Below are 9,402 nucleotides of genomic sequence, written 5' to 3'. Positions count from 1 at the left end.
CCTCCTCCCCCCCTTCTCCTATTCCAACTAGGAAAGAAGGGAGTCCTACTCCCGGTGGGAGTAGGACTCTCCCCTTGGCGCGCCCTCCTTGGCCGGCCGCCTCCTCCTCCCTGGCTCTTTATATACGGGGCGGGGGGGCACCCTAAGACACACAGGTTGATCTACAAGATCGTTCCTTAGCCGTGTGCGGTGCCCCCCTCCACCATATTCCACCTCGGCATATCGTCGCGAAGCTTAGGCGAAGCCCTGCGCCGATAGAACATCATCATCGTCACCATGCCATCGTGCTGACGGAACTCATCCCCGAAGCTTTGCTGGATCGGAGCCCGGGGATCAATCATCCGAGCTGACGTGTGCTGAACTCGGAGTGTGCCGTACGTTCGGTTGGATGTCGGATCGGTCGGATCGTGAAGACGTACGACTACATCAACCGCGTTGTGCCACACGCTTCCGCTTACGGTCTACGAGGGTACGTGGACAACACTCTCCCCTCTCGTTGCTATCCATCACCATGATCTTGCGTGTTTGTAGGAAAATTGTGAAATTACTACGTTCCCCAACAAGTATATCTTATCATAAGGCACCTTTAAGTCGCCACTGTGATATTGGTTGTGTCTTGCATATGATTTCTAGCATGTACTGCTTCTAATTTGTTGAAATGCCATACAGTTTGAAACTTGGCAGAGTGATATTGGTTGCCATCTTTCATATGGTGTCTAGCTTGCAGTGCTTCTAATTTTGTTGAAATGCCTTCTGCTTAGTTACCACATCATAGGTGTGAATATGTCACACCATCCTGTTTTTCATACATATTCCATCCTCGCATCATGTGTTTGCCTTTCATCCGAGTAGTGTTCGTCAGTATCATGCATGAATGAGTTCTGAAGAGCGAATTTTATTCCTTTTTCTTATCGGTTTGACTTCACAATGCAAAATCATTACAGCTGGAGGAAATTAGTCCGGCAGTGGATGATGGTGGTCCTTCGGAGCAACTCAAACAGGGGTCTCTACAGATTCTACTCCGCCATCCTCCCAACAAGATTCGCAAGACAACACAAGGCTGGACAGTCAACGTAGCTGTGTAGATGATGAGCACATCTCCCCTACTCCACCCATCACAGGTGCTTGCTCTAACTTGACACTATTATATGTGGTTGCATGTTGCGTATGATGTCTAGCTTGTATTGCTTCTAACTTGAATTGCATCTGCTTACTTTACACATAATGCTGTGAATATGACACGTGTTCCTGTTTCTAGAACATACATGTACATGATGAGCACATCTCCCCTACTCCACCATCACAGGTGCTTGCTCTTACTTGCAACTGTTATACGTGGTTGCGTTTTCTGTATGATGTCTAGTTTTATTGCTTCTGATTATGTTGAATTGCATCTGCGTAGCTTACAACTTATACCTGCAACGATCACATACCATAAGACACATTTAACTTCGGGACTATGATGTAGGTTGCATCTTGCATTGTCTTCTAGCTTGTACTGCTTCTAATTTCTTGAAATGGCACTTATGACGAGACACTTTTTACCTCATAGAGTGATATTGGTTGCATGTTCATATGGTGCCTAGCTTTCATTTCTTCTAATTTTGTTGAAATGCCTTCCGCTTACTGTTTTTTCATACATATTCCATCCTCCTATCGTACGTGTGAATATGAAACGTTGTCTTTTTTGTATATATTCCATCCTCCTATCCTGCGCTTGCCTTACATCAAAGTAGTGTTCGTCTGTATCATGCATCAACCAGTTATGCAGAGCTAATTTTATTCATCTTCTTGTGGTTTTGACTTCATAAGGAAATATCAGAAAATAGGAAGGAAAAGAGTAAGTTAGGGGATGTTGGTGATCCTCCGCACCGACACAAACAGAGACTCTCTAGATTTGCCACTGCTACTGCTAATGAAGTTGAAGTCCCAAGTCTACATGATGAGTTCATCTCCCGTACTCCACCATCGCAGGTGCTTGCTCTAAGTTGACAGTGTGATAATTGGTTTCATGTTGCATATGTTGTCTAGCCTGTATTTCTTCTATTTTGATTAAATTGCACCTGCTGAGTTTATACATTATACATGTGCATATGACATGGCTTTCTGTGTCTAGAATACACTGCATCTATCTATCATACCATGTTCTTACATCAAAGTACTGCTGTTGTGTATCCTGCATCAGTCACTCATGATTGGACGCTTTTAACATGGCAATTTGATAGTGGTTGCATCTTGCATTGACTTCTACGTTGTACTGCTACTAATTTTTCGAATTGCCACTTATGACAAGACACTTTTAACTTGGCAGAGTAATATTGGTTGCATCTTTCATATGGTGTCTAGCTTGCATTACTTCTATTTTCTTGAAAATCCTTCTGCTTAGTTTGCACATCGTAGCTGTGAATATGTCATGCCGTCCTGTTTTTCTTACATATTCCATCCTCATACGGTTGTCTTACATCAAAGTATTGCTTGTCTGTATCATGCATCAATGAGTTCTGAATAGTGATTTTATTCTTTTGTGTTGTGGGTACAGCTTGACATGGCAAAGCCAAAAAAGAGCAAGGAAAATAATATAGTAGGGAGTGCTGTTACTCGTCGGGTGAAACGGAAAAGGTTCTGCCGTCGAGATTCTGCTGGTACTTATAGTGCAGTAGAAGGTCCAAGTCCACCGGCTAAATCTACAAACGCAGTATCACCTGCTCCACCAGCTGCAGCATCCGCTTCAACTGTACCAGCATCTCAACCAGTTACTCGTTCGTTTGCTCCGGAACTGGCCAGTTCCCAAGCTGCCTTCACACCTAACACTACTTCCGAAGCACTGCTGACACAATAGGACTTGGCAAGATCAGATGAACCTCATGAGCATCAACACCAAGGCGGTACCTGACCGAGTCAAGTTGCAGTTGCATGCTCCTTTATATGTACTCTCACAGTTTGATGTACACTAACACTTTCCATATTCGTTGTTGAACTAGCACCACGGTGCAAGCGGAAACAGACATCAGGGATAATGCTTGACAAAATCTAAAGGACGAAGAATGGAGATCCATTTTGAGGCAGGTTTAAAAAGGCCACGTGATGCTACAGCGTCAGCCAAGTTTGTATCAGAGGCAGCCGTTGCCGTAGGTGTCATGAACGTATCCTCCCAACGTGGATCCAGTACAAGAATGAGAAAGACAATACCTAGTTTAACACCTTACTTGACCATTTATCCGTAAGTAATGTTATTCATCGCAATTAGTAATATTGTCTTGCTCTGTCCCATACTTTCTAGCTTCCTCCTAATAAAACTCACATTCTTTTTTCAACAGATGATGTTCAAGTTGGATCCGAAAGATGGTGCAACTAAACAAGCATGCACTCATTTTTTTCAGTCTGCTCTACGACAGTATCGATACCACCTTAGAAAATCTCACTTTGAAGGCAAGGCTAACAATGAAATCGCCCAAACATCTCCAGTGGAATATATTACAGATGAAGACTGGAGAGCCCTCGTTAAACACTGGTCTGATCCAAAGTATCAGGTACGCTATATGTATTTGATCAGACCACATATTGAACTTGTATTTATGTATGTGCCTTACAAGTGTATCTTCTTCTAGGCTAACTGTTTGAAGAACAAAACCAACCGTTCTAAAGTGAAATTCCAACAGACAACAGGATCTCGTAGCTATATTGCACACTGCGAGGCTCTTGTAAATAGCTGCTACTTCCTTCTTTTTTTGTGCCATATTATCGTATCTATATTGACTTGTTCCAAATACAGAGGAAAGCCCGTGCGGACCAAAAAGAACTTGAACCGAATGCAGTGCAAATCTACAAGGATTGCCACACGATCAAGATGAAGGGCATGAGCACACCAGTTCAAGCCGTTGTTGTAAGTCCTTACTCCTCCTGCCTTGAACTGATTGGTGCTGTGATGTGTTCATTTAACTACTTGGTTTGCAGCCAATGTCAGTTACTCTGTTTACTTTTATTCACAGTTGTCTTAACGTATCATTTCACCTTACATGGTTTAAAAGAGATGAAGGATATTATTTTGGTCTTGATCTGTAATCTAGTTGTTATGTTCACGTGCGCACACAATGATAAAATAGCCTGTTTGTTTTATATCTGTTTGCCCATGATATGAATGATGTCATACTATGTTCATCCTACTTTAAACCATGTCTCTTTATACTTAGATGTCAACGAATGTGAGGAAATAGACAATACAGTAGGCATGCTACATGGACATATGTTCCGAAAGTGATTTTATTATGTAGTTGGCACTACAATACATGCTAATGTATTACAGTAGTTCACCAAAATAAGTTATGTATAAATGTTTAACCTACTTTGCTTGTTTTTCTCTCATTAGTAACTTATCTGGTACACTAATCTACAAGTTCAAACTTTCAGGAAGCTATGGAACAAATGATTGAACAACCACAACCACCTGAAGGTGACAAGGCTACTACAGGCACAATGTCACCTCTTGCTGCAGTGCGTCAGTATCTCTCCACTAACAGTGCAAAAAGCACCTTCCTGCGTAATTCTGGGTTGGTTGTCAAGGTAACCTCGTCCAAATCGCCAATTGAACATAATCTTCCTGCTAGACAGAGTGATATATCTGTGCTCCAGACACAAGTCCAATCCCTAATGGACGTTGTTTCGGAAACAAGAATAGTGGTTGAGAAATGTCGTCAAGATATGAATGGTTCTGAAACCAGACTATCAGACATTCGCTTCGTTGTTCAAGAGCAATGACAGAAAAAAGGTGGAGATTGTGCTGCTCCATCAGATTCTATAGCCTGAAACATTAGCACTCAGGTCAAATGATCTGTGCTTCTATACATCTGATGGTGCTTTTATCTGGAAGGACTGTAAACTTTATGCCAACAGGCCTTTTGTTGTATGGTTGGAATTTATTTTGTTGTGATACAACATTTATGATGCTGCCTCTGGCTGCAGTAATTACGACGCTATTTTTGTATAGTGTAGGTTTATCTTAGTAATGTATTCGGCCGAAAGCTTCGTAGGAGCCCAACATGCCAACATTCGTCGGGCCCATTCCAATTGGGCGAAAAACGATTACGGGACGAAATTGGCATGTAGCCCACTAAAAATATCTGGGCCTAAATCAGCATAAGCTTTCATATTTTTCTAGTAGGCCTGTGCCCATAGTGGGCCTTTAACAAGCCTAAACATAATTTGGGCCCTCAGTAAAAATAGGCCGTTTACAGGTGTAAATATCTCGAGCCCATAAAAACATGGGCCTTTAATAGACAGAAAGTAAGATTGGGCCCTGATTGTGCCAAATAACCCACTGGACTTAGCAGGCCGAAATGGTGGCCCATTTACGATGCGGATCTTTGACAGGCCGAAATTTGGACGGGCCGTAAATGCGCCGACCTAATACACGGGCCTTTAACAGGCCGGAACTTCGGTCGGGCTAGATTATCGTCATTTTTATATGGGCCGTTAATGGGCCTGATATGACGTTGGGCCACATATGGCCCATGGTTTACGTCCAGCGTTAACAGGCTGAAAATGACAACAGGCCGAAAGTGGCCCAAAGCTATAGTGGGCCTCTAACAGGCCGAATGTCAGACATGGCCGAATATGACCCAAATCCTTCACGGTCGTTTATGGGCCGAAAGTTTTGATGGCCTGTAAATGGGCCCAAATGAAGCCGGACCTTTAACAGGCCGGAAATACACCGGGCCATAATTCGGCCCAATTACTTAGCGGACTGTTAACGGACCAGAAGTGACCATGGGCCGCCTTGATGACAAGTTTAGGACAGGCTGTTGACGGGCCGATTTGACAGAGAATGTTGGGCCTTTAGCTGGGCCGGCCCATTATGGTCTGCAGAGTCTTGTGGGCCTTTAGCTGGGCCGGCCCATTGTGGTCCACCAAATCTTGTGGGCCTTTAGCTGGGCCGGCCCATTATGGTCTGCAAAATCGTGTGGGCCTTTAGCTCGACCGGCCCATTATGGTCCGCTAAATTTTGTGGGCCTTTAGATGGGCCGGCCCATTATGGTCCGCTAAATCTTATGGGCCTTCGGTTGGGCCGGCCCATTTAAACTTTGTGGGCCACTTTTGGGCCGGTCCACGTGTCAACATATCATAGGCCCATCTCGACCGTTGGATGAGTGACACCTGTGCCAACGCGGAGCTGACGCGTGGATCCGTCAGCTAATGAGAATTTTACACATGGAAAATCGGCATTGGTCGTGGCTGTTAACGGGTTATCGGATCCAAAATCCGACCCGATAGCTTAACGGCGTTCCGTTACGGTGGATGCCACGTGTCGGTCACCCTTGACGAAAGCACTTCTGTGACGCGCGATTTATCGTCATGGAAGTGGACAATTTCGTGATGATTATTTTGGCAATGTCATGGAACACTTCTACGACAGCACAGGTATGACTATCTTGATTCTGTCATAAATTTGTCATGGATGTACATGCATAACAGAAAATGCGACCTACTGTGACAAACACGTATCATCACGGAAGTGTATTTTTTTGTAGTGTATGAAGAAGGAACTTGGTTGTACAACTGAAAACTTAAATTGAGAAAGGAAAAACTTTTGTTTAGGAACTACATAATAAACTTTAAACAAGCAATTTGATGCAAACACCAAAAATAAACAGCTGTTGCAGTCATGCCTAACCAAATATATACAAGAAAGTTTGAAGGCTTGAGATGGACAAACTTACATTATTGGTGAAGATAGGCTCTATAAAGGCCTTGTCCATGCTAATGGGGGGGCAATTCAAGAAGTTTACCACAGAATCTTCTTCAAAAGCATTGCCTTTATTCTACATTTTGTTAAGAGTAAATATAGATGTGATAATATACGAAAAAATGGAGAATATTTAAGATAAGATGAAGAGTGATGCTACATAACCAAGTAGCTATAAATGTAAGTGCAGTGATACAGGCAAAAGGTACAGCCAAGAGCAATGCACAGCTAAACTTCTTCAGTACCAACCTTATGGTAAGAGTAAATATAGATCTGATGTGTAGAAAATGGAGGGCAAAGGAAAATAAGCTGCTGAGTGATGGTACATGAACAACTACATGTCATTATAAGTACACTGATAAAGGACATCATGTACATACAAGAACAATGCAGAGCTATAAAAATTTGGCATTGGATATATTCTACACTAATGTAACCATTCATACAGATCAGATAATTTGGAGCGAACAATTGATAAGCAAGCTATCATGCATACTGCTATCACATAATGAACCAGGTATGTATGCAAGTACAGTGATACAAGACAACAGGTACTAATAAGAGCAAAGCAGCGGGCAGCATATTTGCGATATCCTGTCGTTCTTGTCAAACCGGAATTCTTCTTCAAGCAGATTTCCTGCAAAAAAGATCGTAAGGCACATGCAGAAAAGTAGAAGTTCAAATTGCCATGTGATTTCATAGACAGTACCTCATCCTGGGAACGAGACCAATGCATAACAAGGTTTTTCCATTCAATGTCTTCTAAATTTAGCACAGGAGACTTCACCGGAAATTCGTTTATAGACTTGCCAACAAAGTGTGATTTCCTCAGGTAACACTGATACTGCTGCAATGCTTCCCTTAAAAGCACAAGCAAGCTTTGCTCGTCATGACTATCCAGATTGACCCTCGCCTAGTTACAACAATGTAATGTAAATCATTGATGTGTTCAATCCGCAGAAAACAGGAAAATAATAACCATGAATAATAGCACTTACACGTAAGTTGGACAGGAAGATGTGAAAATGGTGTTTGTCTTCACAATAATCTTCCCATGATGGGAATATATGCACGTAGTCCCTAACAACATTGAAAGCATTGTATTTTAAACTGGGAATAAATGGAATGGGGTTCCAATCTGCAGGAATTGGCCGTCTCTGCAGTTGGGATAGGACTTCGGCCGGTGGACTTGCTGTACTTTTTGCTGGAGTGGGATTTTTCTGTGGTACAGCTGGTGCTATGGCAAATGAAATCGGTATACCTTTTGCTGGAGTGCAGGTCCTGTGTGGTGGGGCTAGTGGTGTGGCTAGTGAAGTATGGGTACAGTCTGCTGGAGTCGGTCCTACGTTTTGTGTCACTGGTTGTACAGCCAATATAAGTGGGGTGTTGTCTGATTTCTCCGGCACCACCACGTTTTTCAAGGACTTTGCTGGTGCTCCTTCAGGTTTGGCAATCACCCTCTTCCTTTTTGATGTCTGATGCACAAGAACAACATTTGAGTGGAAAAACATGGTATGATGACAGATGGAATATGTATTGATAATGGATGGGCATGGCATCTCGACATATATGATGAGTAAACTAAGCAGATGGCGGTGCAACAAAGTAGAAGAAATGCAAGACAACATATGCAAGATACCTGCAATCAATAAAACATTGCCAAATTAGAACAGGCACCTTGATGGGTGAACAGGACAGGCCATCTGCCTTTGACTCCTCGAGGTTAGAATAGTCATTAGGATCATATTCTGAACAAGAATCAACAGGTGGGGAGCGTATGAGTTTCATTGCATCCAAAATGGCACTCAATGCCTTGGTGCCAATTTTGTAAGTCATTGCAGTGTTTAGCTTCAAGAGTGGACTGCTGCTAGTGCGACACAAAGCAGCTACACAGATCATAGTGTAGATATAACGGGAAAACCTTAAGCATCAGAGTAAAATCAGCAAAGTGGAACTTGCTGGAATATATGTGCTAGTATTGCCGGTACGGCTAGAAAGGCTTCGGATACCAGCTCTCTTCAAGTGAAGGTGCGGTACTGTTAATATCAGTGTAACTCTCAAAGGCGACACAGCTCCCCGCATTTCCTTGCTATTCTTATAGGATTCAAGTGGGCAGGCCACTACAAATCCTATTCCTATGTTTACAAGATCCTAGGAATCAAAGAGGCTCAAAGTGTCCATCACAACCGACCGTATAGACCTCTACACTGCAAATGTCCCTGCTCATCTTCAGTACAAGGAACATACCGTACTACTATCATACTCCCTCCGTTCCAAAATATAAGTCTTGGTAGAGATTTCCACTATGGATCACATACAGATGTATCCAAATACATTTTAGAGTGTAGATTCACTCATTTTGCTCCATATGTAGTCCATGGTGGAATCTATACAAAGACTTGTATTTAGGAATGGAGAGAGTACATATTAAAGAAGAACGAAAGAGGAAGATGGTAAAGAAGAGCAACCAGATTTTTGGATAATAAAATGTTGGTTGCGCAGTGCCCACACATGATGAACCAGAGCGCATTAAGAATGCAACTCCCAGCTGTCTCTCGACCATTTCAGGCGGTTGGATGAAGATCCTACGTCTCCTAACCCTTCTTCTTCCTCGTCTCTGATTCTTCCCATACAGAACACCGCACGGGTCGCTGGCCGGACCA

Source organism: Triticum aestivum, chromosome 7D (assembly GCF_018294505.1).
Source record: "Triticum aestivum cultivar Chinese Spring chromosome 7D, IWGSC CS RefSeq v2.1, whole genome shotgun sequence".
In the NCBI taxonomy this organism is placed as follows: Eukaryota; Viridiplantae; Streptophyta; class Magnoliopsida; order Poales; family Poaceae; genus Triticum; species Triticum aestivum.
This window is presented reverse-complemented; position numbering follows the sequence as displayed.